The sequence below is a fragment of the Pteropus vampyrus genome, unplaced genomic scaffold, assembly GCF_000151845.1.
Source record: "Pteropus vampyrus isolate Shadow unplaced genomic scaffold, Pvam_2.0 Scaffold104, whole genome shotgun sequence".
Lineage (NCBI taxonomy): Eukaryota > Metazoa > Chordata > Mammalia > Chiroptera > Pteropodidae > Pteropus > Pteropus vampyrus.
Genome location: NW_011888885.1, coordinates 831,815 through 851,978, shown reverse-complemented (window position 1 = coordinate 851,978; position 20,164 = coordinate 831,815). Strand labels below are relative to the sequence as shown.

General features: G+C 37.8%; 1 protein-coding gene and 1 pseudogene across 1 annotated transcript in view; one reads left to right on the top strand and one right to left on the bottom strand.

Annotated features, from left to right (window-relative positions):
* The window catches only part of ANKFN1 (ankyrin repeat and fibronectin type III domain containing 1), a 342,813-nt gene that overhangs the window by 199,872 nt on the left and 122,777 nt on the right, over nt 1-20,164 (top strand). The window lies entirely within an intron of this gene.
* Nucleotides 9,747-9,865, bottom strand: LOC111742972 (annotated as a pseudogene).

The following is a 20,164-nucleotide window of genomic DNA, read 5'->3' as shown; positions in this document are numbered from 1 at the left end:
TGATTCCGTTTGTGGTAAGCGCCTGCTCACCAAGAGCGTCAGAGGTTTCTTTGGAACCATGAATTTATCAAGCAGCTTCTGGAACAAGATTTTTAGCTGGTTGCATATCCAAATATCAGTTGCCTAGACTCTTGACTTGATTCTCTCCTTCTACGTTTTTCTAAAGAACCATGCGGCCCATTTCAGAAGTCAGTGATAACTGCCTTGTGGGAGATGCAGCTTCCTGAGGCCGATGAGCTCCTTGCTGCACACCTAAAATGATTTACTTAGGCTTATTCCGATCGGTGGTGTGGGCATTCTGATCCTCTAGAACCCAAAGTAACCATAAGTGTGTAAATATGTCATCTCATAGCCTTAGGTGTGCTTACTTCTGTCTCAAGGCTAGAGGTGCATCTTACTCATCTTTGTGGTGTTTTCTGAAAGAAATATGACATCCTCCAATTAACGTGTATGCAAAACTACTCAACAGTGGGGCGTGGTTAACAAATCATATAATAAGATATTATGCAGCTGTGAGAATGATATTTTCAAATTATTTTAATACTCCTAATGCAACGAAGTGAAAATAGCAAGAATCAAGCGCCTGTATAGAGCAGTGGATCTCAGAGTGTGGTCCCTGAACCAGCAGGAGCAGCATCATCTATAAACTTGGTAGAAATGCCAATCTCAGGTCCCACTGAGACCTACTAAATCGGAGACTCAGGGAGTGAGCCCGCAGTAATGTGTGTTAGTAGCCAGGTGAATCTGATGTATGTTAAAGTTTGAGAACCGCTGATACAGAGCATGGATCAATTAAATATGTAAAATATACGCGGACGGGAAAAAGTACACAAAGAGATAAAATGATTCCTCCTGTACTAGGATTATGGATGATTTTTTGTTTTGTTTTGTTTTTGCCTGTTTCTCTTTTGTGTTTTTTATATAATCTATTTTTTCTCAAATGAGCGTACCTTGCTGTGGTATTTAGAAAAAAAGTAGGAGTAAAGTTCCCAAATATTTCTGTTACATGTGTATCATGTCAGTTCATACCATATTAACATTTGAAGACTTAACTATTCATGCACCTTCGATGTTTTTCAGTTTTTTATTCTGACAAGTCAACCTCCCTGTATTTTCTTTGATAAATCTTCTCAGCCCCACTGCTGTCTATTGACTTTCCCACTCTAAAGTCTTGAAGCCCCTGCAATTAATAACAAATAGAATTTCGGAAACTGTCAGAAGTCTCTAGCTTGGTTTGTCATAAATGAACAAATAGTTGGATTTTTTTTTTAAAGCACGCTATTTCCTTTTGGATATATTTAGATGTTAATATATCTTCATGCATTAGTAACAATTTTAGCTTCTGCATATATTTTCATGCACTTTGAATTTCGTTTGGATTGATTTTTTTTACCACATCAACTCAAAGCATTTTTAACAACTTGACCCTTCTAATTTCAAGGGTTCATTTACAAAGTAAGCAAAGATAGTGGATTTGCATTTATCCAGGAGAATTAAGGTCTAAAATCAGCAAATAAGGTAAATACCATAAGTAGTCAACATTAGTTCATCTCAGTAACACCAGGATAGACTGTTATTCCTACAGCCCTATTATTCCGACTGTGATCCACCTGAATACTAGCTTACATAGTTAGGGGTCGTGTTATACGAAAATGTACACCTCGCATTTCTAGAATCACTTAGCACTCGCTGTAAGATGTTCACACCACAAGAGGTTCTGAGAGTCAGAACCTCCTGAGGAAATAACAGACTCTTCCTCCAATCCTAATACTCATTTTCTAGGCAATGGCAGTTGAAAATGCCTGAGCTATTTAAGTTATTTTGGAGGATTTGTTTCCTTTCTTTTGGTCGATGGTACATAACTACATTTGCCTTTGTCGAAAGAGCATTGGGTGTGATTTCCCTGCATGTCCTGTTGTGCCTGGGCTTCCTTCTCTCATCCCCCTCTCTGGGATGTTCTCCAGGCAGAAATGACTCTGATCTCTCCCCCTGGTATTCAGATCTTACTCATCCTTTAAAATCTTAGGTACAAGCTGCCTCCTACGCAAAGCCTTCCTAATCTCAGTAGAAAGTAATCCCTCCATGCTCTAAATGTCTCTGGGACATTTATCATTCTTGATTATATTTACATTTAAATATGTCTTAGCTTGCTCCAGAGACTCTAGGGTTCTTGAAGGCAGCATTCAAGTGTCTTTAACATCCATCTTGGCTTTGAATCCTAGATCTGCCCTCCCTAGCCAGTCTTAGGAATAATTACTAAATTCCCTGTGCCTCCTTCCTCTTCTGTAAGATGGAGATGGTCATCGTACCAACCTCTTAGAGTTCAATTGAACATTAAATGAGATACTGAATGGTAAGAGGCCAGCACAAAATCTGGCATATAGTAAACTCCAATAAATGTTAGCTCCTTTTATGTCTATTCTCCATTGTGATTCCAGTAGTACATTTGTGCTCCGAAGCATCTTGTTTATTGAATGTATGAGTGAATGAATGAGTGAATGAATGAATACTATAGTTAAGTTCATACATGCACTTCTGAATTCTCAGTGCTTGATGAGGAGTTTATACTTGCCATCTGTCTATGAATCTATTATAGAACTGAATGAACCAATGATTCTCTTTTATTCTCAAGGCAGGTGTAGGGTATATGTGGGTAAATTTTCTGTCTTAAGAAAGCTGCCATCAACCATCTAGTTTAGACTTCATTGAGCTCCATGTTTTCATCCATGAAATGGGAATTATAACGCTGATCTGTGATTTTGCCTGAATACAAGAATTCAAGGAGGACTGGGTCTTTAGGGAGAAATTTTATAAACAGGGACTGTTTGTAGCAATTTGAAGAATCAGAGCATGAGTGTGTTAATTAGCATATTTCAGTTACAGAGTTTCCAATCACAGCACTCTAGATGTCGCTCAGTAAGGGCACAGGGCAAACCAGCTGCTTTTTGGGTTTGTCAAGCATCTCAAGTTATTTCTCAGGAGCTGGGGTTTGGCAAAGCCTGAAACCCACAATGCCAAGTCCTTCTTTCCCCTTTAATTTTTAAGCCCATGTGTATTTTAAGGGAAATTTAATCCGTATGTTTCTGTTTCCTTTACACTTAACTCATAAAAATGGTTTGTCAGAGCAATTTGATGTCCCAAAAATCTTTGGAGCCTTTATAATGATATTTTTTAACCTTTCTCCCTTCCCTTAGACACAGGAAATTGTGTGTGTGTTTTTTTAAGAAAATGAATCAAATTGAAAGTCTCAAGGTCAGTATGGATGGGTCAGACATACAAGCTCAATGAGCTGTGCATTTGCAAAAATGGCATCTTCCACTGCTGCTCCTATAGGGAGAGCCCTGAGGGTAGAAGAAAGATCAATTTCACATGCAGGCAGATGGCGATAATTGGCAGCGAGTTGTGATAGAGTCCTCAGATATTTGATTGTTTGCCCAGGCTGAGAGTCTCTCTCTCCTTTGTCCTTCCATATTGGGAGATCTCCTTAGAATTTGGGTCCCTCCACCTTAGTCAAATCCTGAAGCTCAGCACCAGAAGTTCATGCACACAAGAAGTTTAAAAGAATTGAGACCACTAATTCTAAAATACATAACTATTTTCTAATCTAGTTTTCCGCATCATCCCTAGAGAGAGAGAAAACAGGAGTCTGCATTCTTGTGTTAATGATCATAGGAAGTGTTCTCACAAAGCTTTTTAAAGATGACGGTCTTCCCGAGTTTGTGAGTTTTCTGTCACAGGAAGGAGTCACATAATCCCCAGATAGTCACAGTGCAGGCAGAAATGTACCGTGCACTGGTGCTACATCTCAGCCATAAGAGGGAATATCTGGGGTGGCTTGACCTGCACCAGATCCAGGTTTGTAGCCATGTCACTTCTTCTACCATCAACTGGAGTCAAACTTTGGTCAAGCTCCTTTCTGGCAGCATACCCACTGCCAGACCGGATTGGGTCTTTCTGTCATGAAGGGTCACAGTGTGTGGCATATGTAATAGTTTGAGTCAGATCAACCGTAATGGCTTGGATTAATCTAAAACGCTTTAAAATCATTTGGTTGGCTTATCCCATTCCATTTTCACTATATGGCATTAGAACTCTGTAACATAATGGCCCAAGCTGAGGCTTTCTCTGCCATAGAGACCAAAAAGCCATGTGGACATTCACCGTCTAAAACAAAGTTGCCAATAAGAAGTCCAGTCAAAGAATGTCCTGACGGCTCTGCCATCTTGAAATGGGAATAGCGACAGAAGAGATGGACCCACTGAATGATGAAGATTCGGAGCTTTGAAGGACTTCTATCACTAAGCTTATGATAGAAATGGAACAATGAAATTCTGGTCTTGGATGGCTGAATACAGGGTAAAAGATGGGCATGTCCAAAGAGCATGATACCAAACCAGGGTACTGAGACGGCACATTGCTTTTATTTTGGATTTTGGATGAGAACAGAAAACAACTGACAGAAATTGGCCAGTCTTGGAAATTCAGTGAGTCCACAGGGCCTGATGAATACCAAGGTTTTACACGATCAGTAAGTCGTAGGCAACGCGCCAGCCAGAAACCTACTATTCTCCAACAGTCTAGGCAGTGGCGAACATATACAAATGAACTCCACATATTAACTGCTTTGAGCCAGGCCCTGAATCAGATGTTTATATCACCTTACTGAATTCACATGATAACTTAGTAAGCTAAGTATCATTATTCCCATTTTACGGATGAAGAAACTGAAGCTTCTAAAGTAACTTACTGGGGAGATTGAGTAACCTGTCCAAACTTGCATAGTTAATGGAAGTACTAGAATTCAGACACTAATCTGTCAAACTCCAAAGCATGTTCTCTTTCTTTAAAAGAAAAACATCTTTGTTTGATTACAAAAAGTATCAACTTATTCGAATATACAAAAATAGAGTACTGAGTTAAAGTCCCTTATGATCCTACCGCCTCCCAAGTTGTCAATAGCATAGAGTATATGTTTCTATATTTTCTATGTATCTACTACCAAACCTAGAGACATTTACATTTTTTACACAAAAATTAAAGCTGTTCTAGAACTTGCTCTTTAAAATGTCTTAAATATCTTTCTATATCAATAAGACATATATACGAGGTCCTTTTTAATAGCTGCATAGTATTCCATTATAAGGATTGCTACGGTTTTAAATCTTTGAATAGTTTGATTGATTCCAACTTTTGGCCCCAAAAGCACGACTGCAATGAAATGTGCACTGTTTGTTTATAGGTTATTGCACATTTGTGGGTAACTACAGAATAATTTGCTAGGAATGGATTTGTGGAGCAAAATAATATACAACCCATATGTCTACTATACAAGGTCATCTCCTTTGACTTCCTTTGGCTTTCTAGTTCCTTTGATTTCCAATTAAGTCAAATGCCAAATTTTCAGAGAAGTAAGTTTATCTTTCCCTTAGACTTCATTGCTAGGGAATCTGAGAGCCAATAATTCTATTAGATTTGAGTTACAACCAACACAGTCCAACTCTAAGGCAGGACAGTTAGCAAATTTCTGGAATTGTCTTTTTGTTTGATTTTACATTTGATCACTACTTATTGACTTGATTTGTGCAAGGCACTGCATTAGATCCTGGTTAAGCAGTGGTAAATCAGGTAGCATACCTCCAGGCCACTGGAGTAAATGGTTTGTACATCTGCCACTCAGCACCAGACTGCTGCCATGCAGGTAGACGTAGGTATGGCGTTACCAGAACCACTCTTTAATGCTCTCTTTAGTTTTCATGCCACAGAGCCACTAATGGGAGATACACTGAAAGGAGATTAAGCATCAGACTACTAAAGCAGGCTGTTTTCACAGCTGATCAACTTTTTAAATTAAACTTTTAATTTTGAATAACTGTAGATCCACTTGCTGTTATAAGAAAAGACACAGGGAGATCCTGTGTGCCTTTTACCCAGTTTCCCCCAACGATAACATCTCGCATCTTGTGATAACTGGATCACAACAGGATATCGATATTGATATAGACAAGAAATGGAACATTTCTGCCACAACAAAGATCCTTCCTGTTGCCCTTTTATCACCATGCCCACTTCCCTGCTGCTCCTACTCCCTCCTTAACCTCTGACAACCACTAATCTCTTCTGCATTTTGATAATTTTTTTATTTCAAAAATGTTATATAAATGGAATAATATAGTATGTAACCTTTTAAGATTGGCTTTCTTACTCAGCATAATTCTCTGGAAATTCATCCGACTTGTCGTGTGTCTCAAAAGTCTGTTCCTAATTATGGAGTAGTATTCCATGATATGGACGTACCATAGTTTATTTAACCATTCATTCCTTGAGGAATATCTGGGTTGTTTTCAGTTTAGGGTTATTATGGATAAAGCTGCTATAAACATTTGTGTACAGATTTTTGTGCCAAAAACTAGTCTTAATTTCTCTGAGCTAAATGCCTAGTAGTGCAATTGCCGGGGCATATGTTCGTTGCATATTTAGTTTTCTAAGAAATTCTTAAACTTTTTTCCAGAGCAACAATACCATCATACATTCCCATCAGCAATATATGAGTGATCTACTTTCTTTGTATCCTCACCAGCATTTGGTATTGTCATTATTTTTTATTTTAGCCATTCTGATAGGTTTGTAGTGATATCTCATTGTGTTCTTAACTGCATCCCCCTAATGGCTAATGATGTTAAGTATAATTTCATGTGCTTGTCACTCATTTGCTATCTGTATACACTCTTTGGTAAAATGTATTTTCATGTCTTTCACCCATTTCCTAATTGGAATGTTTGGTTTTTAATTATTTGGTTTTAAAAACTATTTATATATTTCAAATTATTTATATATTTCAAATATATAAATAAAATTATTTATATATTTCAAAAAAATTATTTATATATTTCAAATACCAGGTCTTTGTCAGACATGTGGTTTGTGAATATTATTTTTCATTCTTCAGCTTGTTTTTTTATCCTCCTAACAAAATATTTCATGAAGCAAAAGTTCCTTGTGACAAAGTCCAGTTTATCAATTTTTCTTTTATGAATTATACTTTTGGCATTAAGTTTAAGAACATTGCCTATTCCTAGGTCCTAAGGATTTTCTCCTGTTTTTTTTTTTCCTTCTAAAAGTGTTATAGTTTAAGTTTTCCATTTAAGAACATGATTTATTTTGAATTAATTTTTGTATAAGGTGTGAGGCTTAGGTCGAGGTTCATTTTTTTTTTTTTTTTGCCCATGGATGTCTAATTGTTCCAGCACAACTTGTTGAAAAGCTATCTTTCCTGTTAGATTACTTTTGCGCTTTTGTCAAAAGAATTCAGTTGGTCATATTTGAATGGGTTAATTTCTGAATTCTCTATCCTGTTCCATCTATCTATGTGTCTAAATCTCTACCAATACCACACAGTCTTAATTACTGTAGCTGTATGATGAGTCTTAAAATTAAGTAGACTGATTTCTCCTACCTTAGTTTTCTTTTTCAAAGTTGTTTTAGCTAATCTAGTTCCTTATGTTATTTTATTTTTATTAAAATTATTGGAGTGACATCTAGTTCCTTATTTTAGAAAAATCTTCATATCCACAAAAATCTTGCTGGGATTTTTATAGGAATTATATTAAAACTACATGTCAACTTGGAGGTGGGGGGAATGACTATGTTGTATTTTCCAGTCCATGAACACAGTATCTCTCCATTAAGATCTTTTTTGATTTTCTTGAAATCAATGTTTTGTAGTTATCAGCATACAAATCTTGTAACTGTTTTGTTAGATTTATACTTTAGATTTCATTTTTTGGAGCAATTGTAAATGACATTACATTTTAAAATTTAGTAACCGTATATCTATTGCTAATATGCAGAAATACAACTGAAGTTTGTATGTTTATCTTGTATCCTGTGACCTTGTCGAATTCACTTATTAGTTCCAGGAGTTTTTTTTTTATAGATTCATTAAGATTTTCTATGGAGACATGATTTCATCTGCAAATAGGGACAGTTATTGTTCTTCCTTTTTGATTATTTCTTTTATTTCGTTTTCTTGCTTTACGACACGACCTAGAACTCTCAGTATCATCGTGAATAGTGTGTCGAAAGTTAACATCCATTACTTACTCCTGATTTAAGGAGAGGAAAGCAATCTTTCAACTTTTACTATAATGTTAGCTGTAGGTTTCTTGGTCGATATTCTTTATCGAGCTGAGGATGCCTCCTCTATTCTTTTTCTGAGAGATATTATCAAGAATGAGTGTTAAATTTTGTCTGGTGCTTTTTCTGCTTCAATTGATATGATCATGTGAGTTTTCTTCTTCAGTCTGTTAATATAGTGAACTAACGTTGATTGATTTTCAAATATTGAATCTGCCTTGCAGGCCTTGAATAAACACCCCTTGTTCTTGTTGTGTAATTCTTTTTAAAGATTGCTGAATTCTATTTACTAATATTTGGTTAATGATTTTTACATCAACATTTATGAGGTATATTGGTGTGTGGTTTTCTCTTTTTAGGTACTGTATTTGTCTAATTTTGTTGTCAGGGTAATATTAGGTTCATAAAATGATTTGGGATGTATTCCTGCCTCTTCAGTGTTCCAAAAGAGATCGTATAAAATTGGTGTTAATTCTTCTTTAAACGTTTGGTAGAGTTCTCCATTGAAGCTGTCTGGGCCTGAGGGGTTTTTTTGGGGGGTGGGATGGGGTGTTTAAATTATGAACTTAATTTCCTTAATAGTTAAAGGACTAGTCAAATGATCTACTTCATATTGAATGAGTGTGATAGTCTATGATTTTTTTTTTAAATGGTCTATTTTATCTAAGGTATCAAATTTACATTTGTAGAATTATTAATTATATTTGCTTATTATCTTTTTAATATCTATAATGCTATCCCCATTTAATCTCTGATATTGATAATTTATATCTTCTTTTTCCTTTGATACTCTTAATAGAGGTATCAATTTTATTTATCTTTTCAAAGAACCATCTCTTCATTTCATTGATTTTCTCTTTTTTAATTTTTATATTATATATTTTTTCAATCATAGTTGACATACAATATTATATGAGTTTCAGGTGTACCACACAGTGATTACACATTTATGTAACTTATGAAGTGATCACCCTGATAAATCCAGTACCCATCTGACACCATCTATACTTACTACACTATTAGCTATATTCCCCATGCTATACTCTACATCCCCATGACTATTTAGTATCTACCAGTTTGTACCTCATAATCCCCTCCCCTCTTCTTCCATCCTTCTACCTCCTAATCCGGCAACCATTAAAACGCTCTCTGTATCTATAAGCTTGTTTCTGTTGTTTGTTTATCCTGTTCTCTAGATTCCACGTATAAGTGAAATCATATGACATTTGCCTCTCTGTCTGACTTACTTCACTCAGCACAATACTTTCTAGGTCCATCCATGTTGTTGCAGATGGCAAGATTTCATTCTCTTTTTTATGTTTGAGTAATATTCCATCATATATATACACGACCTCTTTTTTATCATTTTCTCTATTTTCTATTTTCAATTTTATTTATTTCTGCTCTTTATTATCTCCTCAATTCTGCTTGATTTAAGTTATTTTGTTCTTTTTCTAGAAATAAAAATTATATTTAAAGACCATTGCATTCAACAGAAGAGAGTATTATTATTTTTTTCTTTTCTTTTCTTTTTAAGGCGAAGCAACCCTTGGTCAACCTCACAGATTACAAAGACCTTGTCAGTTTGCAATCCCTTATTTTTTTATTTTTTACACCTACAGCACCTGGTCTTCCTAGGTGGTCTCCCATCCAAGTATTACTCAGGCCCGACCCTGCTTAGCCTCTGAAATCAGAGGAAATCGGGCTTGTTCAAGGTGGCATGGCTATAGACAAATATTATTTTTATATGAAACATTTGATGGACCAATTATTAATGAGAAAGACAAGTTTAAAATTACTCTTTCTCATAATTAAAGATACAGCGATAGAATACATAAACAAACATTTTTAATTATAGACAATTTATGAAGCCACTTTTAATTTCTTATATGACCTCCACAAATTACAGGAAATGTCAGAGGAAACATTAAAATGTCATTGTATACATTTACTTTTAAAATTTCACACAAAATGAAATCGTGTAGAGTTAAATCTTTTTGGAAAAGTTTTCTGCAACAATCTGTAAGTGTACTAAATTGTATATTTCAAAATTACTTATCAAAAATGTATCCAAATCTTATTATAACCCATAAAATACTTTTAAGTCCAGTAATAATCACATCAGCAGGAATATCCTCTCAAAATTAAAAATTAGCAAAAACTAATCGTGATCTAGCATTTGCCCAAGAAGAGTGAACAACTGATGTTCCTTCCAATTATATCAATTGAAAGCAAAGTTCTTAAAATTATAAATTACGATGACCTAAAAAACAAATTTCCAGAAAAGCGAGTCAGAAATGGCCAATCAAGGTCACATTTGTAAAATGTTATTGTTTATTGTATTAGATAAAAATTTCCCCAAACTTCTGCCTTTGTCATCCAATAAACATTTGTAGAGCACTTACTATGTTCTAGGCACTATTCGATACCTTGGGGGTATTATGGTGAACAAAAGATGGATTCCCTGCTTCTATGGAATACACAGTCTAGAAAGAGGAGACTGATAAAGACCAGGTAAAGAAATACTAATTGCGAATTGTGGCAGGTGCTTTCAGGAAAACAACAGGATTTTGAGATAGAGATTAATGAGAATAAAGGAAAAATATTTCTACTCTGAGGAAATGGCATTTAAGCCAAGATCTGAAGGATGAAAGAGAAACAGTACTGTGAAAATAGGGACAAACGTTTTGAGCAGATGGAACAGTATGTACAAAAGCCTTGAGGAGAGCCCCCATAGAGAGCTGTGCAGATTGTTCCTGGCACAAACATACCTGGCCCAAGGGGTAAGAAGATGCTGAGATCCAGCCTATGTCTGTTCCCTAGGCCGTGTGCCATGGTGGGGGAAAAGGAAGAGGTGTGTTTTTCTGCTTCTCACAATGACACCACATGGGCTAGCAGTAGCTCTGGCTTGAGGTAGAAAGGAGCTCTTAGTCCTGTCCTTAGTCCTTGGGCTGCAGCTTGAGTTCAAGTCCTGAGATCCTCGCTCAGCTTCCAGATGCATGTCTCCATATGCCTGCCCATAGGCTAAGTCTATGTTTGATTTTATCAAATGGCAATAATTCAAATTTATGTGGCATTTAAATCTCATTCAATCTTTAAATCTCATTTAGTCTTCCAATATCCCTGTAAGATAGCTAAGGCAGGCATTTTTTAAATATACATAACAAATAAAAAATAGATTTTAAGTGTTTAGTTAGATATGTTTCAATAATTGTATAGCTCCTTCTATGCAACACCTAAATCAAATAAAGAAATTTCCAACATGCCCGAACGTTTCCTCCTACCACTGTCCAATCATACATCTCAACACCGCTAGTCCTAAGGAACCACTGTTTTAATTTTTATCACCACTATGATCAGTTCTGCCAATTTTGGATCTTCACAGAAATGTAATTGTGCAGTAAGTATGATATTGTGTCTGGCTTTTTTGCTCAATATAATGTTTTGGTTTTCTTTTTGAGATTGATTTAGTCACATTGTTATGTGTCTCCATAGTTCATTCTTTTTTTATTATTGAGTAATATTCCATTGAGTGAATATACCACAATTTGTCGATTTGTTATCCTACTGATGATATTTGGACTGTTTCTAGATTGGCTATTTTGACCAAAGCTGCTATAATGCACAATTCTTTTTGTGGATATTTATTTTCTTCTTTTGGGGATAAAACCCAAGGTAGAATTCTGAGTCATAAGGTACGTTATATTTAACTTTGTTAGAAACTGCCAGTTTTTCAAAGTCATTAGACCATTTTACATTCTCATCAACCATCTATGTGTTGTTGTTCTACATCTTCACCCAATTTGATGTTAGCCAGTGTAGTGGGTGTAAACCGGCATGTGGCTTTATTTTGCAATTCTCTGATGACTGATCAAATTGAGCACCTTTTCATGTGCTTATTGGCCATTTGTATATCTTCTGTTATGATGTGTCTATTCAAGGTTTTGCAGGTGACTACTATTAATTCCATTTTATAGATAAGAAAACTGAGGCACAGAAGTCAAGTGATTTGCCAAAGATTCACAGCTAACAAGTAGCAAGCTCAAGTATTTTATTCACATGCCCTGATTTTAACCAGTATTTGATTTCCAATATACTGGACTTTTTTCTACTATGGATCCCAACCTCAGCTTTCTTATCTGTAATGTTCTACAGTACCCTGAACCTTGCGACCTATTAGACAAGGGTAGGCAAGGGTGCAGTAGAAATGTACAGACACGGAGAAAGGAAACGGGGAATGATTTTAGGTTAACTGAAAACAACAGGGATTCTTTTTCAGACAGAATTCAAAACCATTTCACTCTAACTTTGAGGTCCTTGTGTGATGCCTGATGCCATCTCAGGCAGGAATTTACTCTCAGTCTCAACTACTCAGTGTTGCCAAGCTCAAAATAAACTCTTCTTGTTCAAGGGCAAATGTGTTTCACTGGGCTACATATAACTCCCTTCAGCCTATTTGGTTTTAATTCAATCAGTTAAAATAACCACAGTTTCTGCTGTCCATATGCCACATTGCACTAAATTAATATTTGGTCGATGAAGTGTAAATGCTCCTAAGTGCTGGATTTTCTCTCATATATCTGGAGGAGATGGCAACTATGTAGTGTATGTTTTGTGATTTTTAAGTTTGGGAAGTAAATGCATTTTGGAGTTGAACTGTCATTGAAAATCCTTACTTTTCCTCAATGCCAAAGGTAAATTAGTGAAGGAGCAGTGAGAATGAATAACTAGCTCTGGTCGTATTTGATACACAGATTTTGAGTGTTGAGGATTTGAGAACCAAGTGAAACTTTGTGACCTCCCTTTCAAATCAAGAAGACACTGTCCTAGCTAGACTGGCAGCACAGATGGAAGGCGCCTATTGCAGTCCTTTTCATCCTCTCTGAGCAAAGTCTTGGATTTTCCCCCCAAATAATGAATGAAGTGAATAAGCCATTGAGCTTCTAATTCCATTCAATGCCTTGCTCTCCTGCGAGGTGCGTCCGGTAGGTCCAACAATGCCAGAGAAGAATTACGTTGGCATATGCGGTTGTTGAAAAAACTCTGCTGAGCAGTCTTACAAAGTGGCCAGAGCACCCCAGTTGGCTCCGGGGTCTGCTTTCATGGGAGTTCGGAGTCTGGGACAGAGTGAAGAAAGGGAAGTGGGACAGAAGTCTGAAGATGGAAGGTCCAGGCCAGAAACAAAAGGGCTGCGCCGATGTCTGTAAGGGGAAGACTGGAATAATAGGGACGAGGCCAAAATCCAACAAGATGAGACTTTAAAGTCTTCTTAAAAAGTATAATTACAACTTCTTTAACTTTCTTTTTATTTCTCCCTCTGTTGTTCTTTCTTCTTCTTCAGTTCATTAAATGCTTTTTTGCTGCTATGTGCTGTAGGTCAGATGCTCCCGACATATGTACAGCAAACTCGATCTGGCATTTTTAGGAGAAAAGAGAAGTTTTTCCTTTCGGCTGAGAGTAATTTTAATGGATAAAGTGGCATTTACAGTTCGGTGTTTAAGTGACAGTGTAGACTGCCTTTATAATTGCTGGATCCTATCGCACAGGTATAAGTCTTCACTATTATGTTTGAATGTGCAAATACAAGTAGCTTCTTCACGTCTCTTTCACCTTAGTATTTTGAATTCTCACTGTGGTTAATTACAAAAGATTCTCTCTTCTATACTAAGGTTTGATGTCTTGTAGTTATGGAGATAAACCATTGGTCAATCGGTGACGTATTTCTTGTGGAGGTAGGAAGGTGGGCAATTTGTCAGGAGACTGACAAATTATCGTCTATGATTATCGTCTACGGAACTCCCGGGCCACAAAGTAAATGGAGAAAGAAAACCTGGAAAAGAGAGAAGACCTCTTTGGAGATTTATTTATTTATCACTTAACCAAGAGGAAGAGGAACCTTTCTGAAATTTAGACTTAGGGGCCTAGATTTCAACTTATACCTGGACGCAAACTCCAAACAGAAATGTTCCTGGAAGAGCTTATGTGAACTCCTTTTGGCTGGCACTCGATAGAAAAAAAATAAATGAGGGTGGAAGGAGGAGAATTTTCTCTACAGCTTGACTGACCACCAAAACTACCCAGATTACTCATGCAAATCACTACCCACTAAGTGGGGGCCGCCCAGGGTAATCAGCTGCTCTTGTGCAATATGGTAAGTGTGTAAAAAACTCCAGTTCCACCAGTAGAAACATCTTCTTGGCTTTATCCAAAGAAAACTCGAATAGATATAGGATTCTATTAATAAGTGAGACACATCTACATCAGTTGTTTTTTTTTTTTTTTTAAAGCAAACATTCCTGATAAATAACACATGTTTAAAGCAGATTTCTGTGCACTCTAGGGAAAGAAAGATCAGGTGTATTTGTTCTGAAGTATCAGAACATATTTCCAATACAAACCAAGTAGCTGGGTAGAAATAAATCATTTTGTCTTTATGGCAGAGATACTCTTTTTTGAGCTAAGTGCTCTAGTAACTTTTTGATACCACAGCATGTTAGAGCCGTAAGTGGCCTTTGAGATCTAGTTTGACCTCCTGAATTAATAAAAGAGAAAGCTAAAAGTGTTTTTTTAAAAAGCCAGGGAAAAATCAAGAGCTATCACCTAGTCAGATCCTTCTGCAGAAAGGAACGAGGCAAACTGCCTTCATCTTTGACTCATAAGAAAGGTGCAAGTCCCACCCACGTAGTTAAACCTTCCTTGCTAAATTCCTGCTTATTTTGAAGTTGACAAAGGCCAAGGAAGCCCATTGTGAAATGTTTGTTTGGAGGAACAGAATCTAAACTTACCCTTCTTGTCATGGTCATTTTTTAAAAAGATGACAGATTTGAGCCCCTGGAGGGGAGAGACTGCAGCCATGCTGGAAATAAGAGGGTGCTCTTTCTGGTTTGTTGTTGTTTTCCATGTGCTTCTAGAGATATCAGTTTTATCACCGTGGCTGAGAATGGAGCTGAGAATGTGGTGAACAATATGACAACAATTTCCTCCCCAGTGTGTGCCTGAATGGCTAGCACGGTCAACACATAATCAGACAATCTACATTTGCACTGTTGCTGCTGACAACTTCATTATGCTTGTGATATTCAGCTGAGTAATTCATTTCCCGAGCATGGCAGTATCTCCTGATATGCTTAATAGGTTGGACGTAATTTCGTAAGTCTTTGAAGATGAATGTCTCCCCTCATGCTCACCTTTGCCCTAATATGGGAAACAATGAGAGCTACCATTAGGAAACAGCATTGTAGTGTTCAACGTTTTGGTGCAGGTTGGGTCTCCAAACCACAAAGGCAGGAAACATTAGTGATCGAAATGATACACTAGATGTGGGTCACTTAATGTCCCTTGTAATGAATGACTTGTTTGCCTGCCTCTGCATTTAACCTTCATATGCCTGGGGCATTCTAGAAAATAAGGTGGCCCTGCCCAGGACATAAAATTAGTTAATTAATGGTTACAGGGGTGGGGTGGGCTTTGGCATGATCCGCCTACAGCCACTTCCACTGAAGTGGAAGAACTAGACAAGAAACAAGAAATGTGACCCATGTGTAATATCCAATGCCAAAGCTGTCATTTTTCTTTAAAGCTAAGGACAAAAGAATAAAATGCACTCCTTTGAGTTCTCTCTAATTCAGTTCAATTAAACATATATGTATTGAGCTGAGAGGCAAAGTCAAAGGTTAGTGAGGCCTGAGTCCTGCCCTCACAGAGTTCACAATCTAGTCAGGAAAGCAGAACCCCAAGTAACTCTAACAAAGTTAAACTGTGCTGAGAGGGCTAACAGAGTTACAAATACTACAGTGAGAGAAGAGACATTCATTCTATCTGGGAACAGAAAAAAGAAAGTTAATATGCCATCTCCAAAGACTTCGGCCTTCACCCACCATCCAGTCTGAATTCTTTTGAGAGAATCTGGTTTCCTAAGAATCTTTCTTGAGTCTACTTCTTAGTTCTGAGAGTTAGGACGCCCCATCTTATCTGATTTCCAAGTATTCTTGGTCATCACTGATAAGGATCAGTTCCAAGTATCCCAAATAAAAATGGAGACATCAACATTAAGATAGGTCTAAGAATCTTTCACTTATCCTTTTACTTACCACTGCATCTGTGTTCTTGACTTTATAAAAGTAAATCCTTCTAGGTAGACTCTTTCTTACTGGCAGCTAGAAAACAAATGGATTTCGTACTAATCCATTTCAGTATAGATATTTTTGATATTAAGATTTTCTTTACAAAAAAATAAAGAGGAAGAGAATACCTAAGAATGAGAGGAAGAGGAAGAGTCTGCCTAAAACTCAGCAGTCATTTATCTTTCAGTACTTTGACTCATTAGCTTGACCACTTTGACATGTCTGTTGAACATTTGCTTACCTCGTGAACTTTGGTTTTCATGCTTCCTAGTAAAGATTCATATGGTTTGATGGGTAGGGGTACATGTGCATTGGGTTTTGAAATCATGTCTAAACCATGCAGTCTGCTAATTGCTTTATTGTCTTGATCTGAGTAAACTCTTTCTCTGAATTGTAAATGCTTAAATTATCAAATCCTAGGGCATTAACAATTTCATTTTTAAATTACATGAGAATTCTGCATAACACTCTTAAAGCGAAGATACAAAAATCATCTTGGGCTTTGAGCTGCAGATAAAAGACCTCCCCAGAGAAATGACCAAACTGAATGTAAATGGGGAGGGATCCCAACATCTCTGTGATGGCTCATAGTCGCCCCCACCCCACAACCCCACCACAGTCCAAATCTTACCATACAGAGGCATGGTCAAGATCTAGTTAGCAACCCACTTATTATAAGTGCTATTCTTTATAAAATCCAGTGCATCAAAGAATGCAGATGGCCTTGGGGACGGTAGCAAGAAGTGACCTATGCTAATTCCTCTTGGAGAGATTTAGGTGAATGCTGCCACCTATTGATAGGTGAAATATATGCCACAGATTCTTACTCCCACCCCACATTGTGCTAAATGCTTATCAGAGCAGACCTCATTATTACTCAGTTGGCCAAAATATTTTAACAGCCCTGAGTTCATAATTCTTCATTATTTGTGATGAAAAATAATTGTTATACTAATTCAAAGCAACTCACAAATCGTTTTGCTGGAAAGAGGCAAAGGAGAGGGCACAAATGCCAGGAACTTTGCAGAGATCTGGGTTGGAGTTTGAGCTCAGCCCCTTAGCACACATAAAGAATTTAATCAACCTCTCTGAACCATAGTTCCCTCATCGATAAAAAGTGGGTAATCCTCTTTGTAGGGTGTGAGAATTCGGTGATAGCGCTGCATGGCACACAGGAGGCGTTTGATCAGTGGCAGCGTTTATTATTTTTCTTTTCCACTGAGCTATTAAAAAGTAACTATTCGTGATGAAATGATTGGAAGGTAATATGACAAATCACATCACGATCCAGACTCCGGTGAACTGTTCTGAGCTGCTCAATTATCCTTTGGCAATGCTACTTGTCTAGTATAGTATCTTTGACATCCAAAATTAGGACAGTGTGAACATAAATATTAGAACTTTAAGTGTGCCAATTGAGAAAATGAGGATAAATGGGCTTCATTACCGAATGTGTCCTGACTGCCCCAGAGGATCTATGGGGCTGCGCAGATAAAGAATTATGATAAAACTTCGGAGCTGTGTATAAATGGGGCTTTGTGACCTGCTGGATAAGGTTGAGACTTAGAGCCAGACCTAGGAGGTTCACATTCCTTCCTCCGCGTGGTGTGGGGGATCCCAGGCTCACACAGACAATAGGGGATTCATAGCTTCAGAATTCTAATGATGACTGAAAGGAGGGTGGCAGCCAGAACAAGAAGACTTTTCAGAAGCAGGGACCCTGATTATCACATCGGTGCTACAGCCTGGAGAGAGGCTGCCGAGAGGCAGTATGAGGCCGTTCTTGGAAAGCCGTCGGTGAAGTGTTTGTAACCTCCTTAAGAGAATTCCATTTCTCGAAAATGCAGCACCGGAAAAATCTCACATGATTCAATCAGATAAATATTCTGTCATCAAATCACACTGGAAGTTATACGAACCATCTTTTTTGAAGACTCTTTTCGAATGTCATGAGTCTAGTCTCCAAAACTTAGGGAAAAAAAAAAATCCAAAAGAGGGTTTCTCAGGGTATTTTGGGACCTTTACTTTTAGTTTGAAAGGTCAACTGGTGCTTTAAACAAAATAATCAAGAAATACCATGGCTATGAACAGTCTGCACCTTTTGAAAAGGTCTGCTTTGAATTGAATAGCCATTGCCCTCCCCCACCCTTTTTTCTTTTTTCTTTGGGGCTTAGAAATTGAGAGGGAGGAGGAGGAACAGTTTCACATTCATTACTAACAACTTCACACATAATAAGCATGTTCAGATACACCCTGGGGTGTTAGTTTTCTTTTCCTATTTTTTTGTCTCCTTTTTAGCAGCTTTTCGATAAGTAGCACATTTTATTTTTGAAAAAAGAATTGGAGCCGTGATTGAGCAGCCTCGCCCTAAGGAAGGTCAGGAGATTAGGGAGCGGAAGTAGGCTGGCCAGACTCTGCTGACCACAGTAAGGGACTGCCGCTTTCTTCCCATAATTTAATTTTGAGACTCCATTGAAAAGGCACGCCCCCCCCAAAAAAAACTTTTCTGAAAAAAAAAGTGAAAAATTGTTAGAAAATGGTCATCAAAAAGTGATCAATTTAAATTTATGTCTTATAAACAAACCACATAGAACTAACCACGGGGCAGACAAGCATTTGCAATGATATATGGACAGTCTCAAAATATGGGCATAATTTTGTAGGAGAGCGTGGACATTAGGAGCTTCTGACGTTGGTGGGCTTTGGCCTAATTTCATACATATTCTGAGATTCTAAATGTTGCACCTCGCAAATCAGAGAACGGTGAACTAGAAGAGACGTTTGAATTTGACTGGCCCAACTCTCTCATTTTACAAGTGGGAAAACTGAGACCTCATGATAGAAAGTAACTTGCCCAAGGTCATACGGCTGATGAGGAGCAACTCGAGGACTCAAACTCAAACTCCCCATCCTAACGGGGGTTCTTTCCACTAAGCTGAACAACTCCGAGATGGGAAACTGCAAATCCTCACATTTAACCTGGGAGTCCTCTTTCTTATGAAACTCTACACACATCCCCCTGCAAATGGCCCTGTGGGTCGCCAGAGGTAGTTCATCTGTCACGGCCTAAAATGACTTCTTTAGCTGCTACTAAATGACTTCTTCAAAGCAGTCCAGGCCATTCACGTGGCTCCAAGAACTCAGCCTCCTGTTCTTTTCTCTATCTTCAAAAGGTGCGCAGACCATGACGTGAATGCCTAAATTATCTCTATGTTTGTGTACTGGGATCGACTGATGTCACCATCTGCCATCATACAGGTTAAAACTTTAAAAGTCGGCTTCTTTCTCACTCTCTCTCACTTCCTCCCTTGCTCCCATCTGTACCATTGACAAGTCCTGAACCTCTACCTCCTGTATTCATCTCCTAATTATTTACGTTTTCACAGCGCGTGCGCGCGCGCGCGCGCGCGCACACACACACACACACACACACACACACACACCCCGCCATCAATGTCTTCCTGCTTCCAGATTCTTACCACTTCAGTTCACGGACCACAGTGGCTAGACCGGAGAGATCTTAATCAGCTACACTGACATTCTCCTGCTCAAATCTCCATCACATACAGGACAGAGTCCAAACTCTTTCGCTTAGCATTCGAGCACTCCCCAGTCTAGCCCCTGCCTACCTTTGGAAACTAAATTCCATTCGGTCTCTCCATTACCACTTACTCCAGCCCAAATGGACTACTGTCACTTCCCAAATATTCTAGGAACTCTGTGCATTGACTTCATTTCCTCCTCTTCTTTTCAATCCCTAGGGATCTTCATTCCTCCAGCTCCAGTTCAAATGCGTCCTTCTCTGTGAATCTTCCATAAGCATCCCAGAAGGAAGTAATAATTCTTTTGTGCTCCCTAAGCACATTGCTCATACTTTTTCTTGGCACTTATTTAATTCTGCCCTGTAT